Below are 734 nucleotides of genomic sequence, written 5' to 3'. Positions count from 1 at the left end.
TTTAAGCTTTTATACCCAGGATAAACTAAGGGTAAACCAGTAAAAACAACCACTAGAGAACATCTGTCTCGGTTCAGGTTTTACCAAACCAACTGAAAACCGAACTGAACCAATTGGTTTAATTCGAAAAAAAACCAAGTTTTTCGATTTTTCATTCGGTTGTTGTAATTTTTGGTTCGGTTATGCGGTATTTTTCGGTCCAGTTCGGTAACTTACACCTCTACTATTTAATCTCTCCATTATCCTGTATGATACACCCAAGAACTTAAAACTTTTAACTTTTCGTAGGATGTTTTCACCAATCTTCACATCTATATTAGGATTTTCCTTCGGCGGCCAAACTTACATTTTATATATTCTGTCTTGCTACGACTTATGCGCAAACCACACACTTCTAGAGCTTATCTCCATAAATCTAAATTCTTATTTATGTCTTCCCTTGACTCTCCTGTAAGGACGATATCACCGGCAAAAAGCATGCACCATGGCACAGGCCCTTGGATATGCTTTGTGAGTACTTCTATGACTAATGTGAAAAGGTATGGACTTAAGGATGATTCTTGGTGTAATCCTATACCAATAGAAAATTCCTTTGTCACACTACCTTGAATCTTTACACTAGTTGTAATGCCATCACACATGTCTTTAATTGCATGAATATATGCAATCCTTACCCTCTTCCTTTTCAAAACCTTCCATAAGACTTCTCTTGGTATCTTATCGTACGCTTTTTT

This window comes from Arachis duranensis, chromosome 5 (genome assembly GCF_000817695.3).
Source record: "Arachis duranensis cultivar V14167 chromosome 5, aradu.V14167.gnm2.J7QH, whole genome shotgun sequence".
Taxonomy (NCBI): Eukaryota; Viridiplantae; Streptophyta; class Magnoliopsida; order Fabales; family Fabaceae; genus Arachis; species Arachis duranensis.
The sequence above is the reverse complement of the archived record's forward strand: the minus strand, read 5'-3'. Positions refer to the sequence as shown.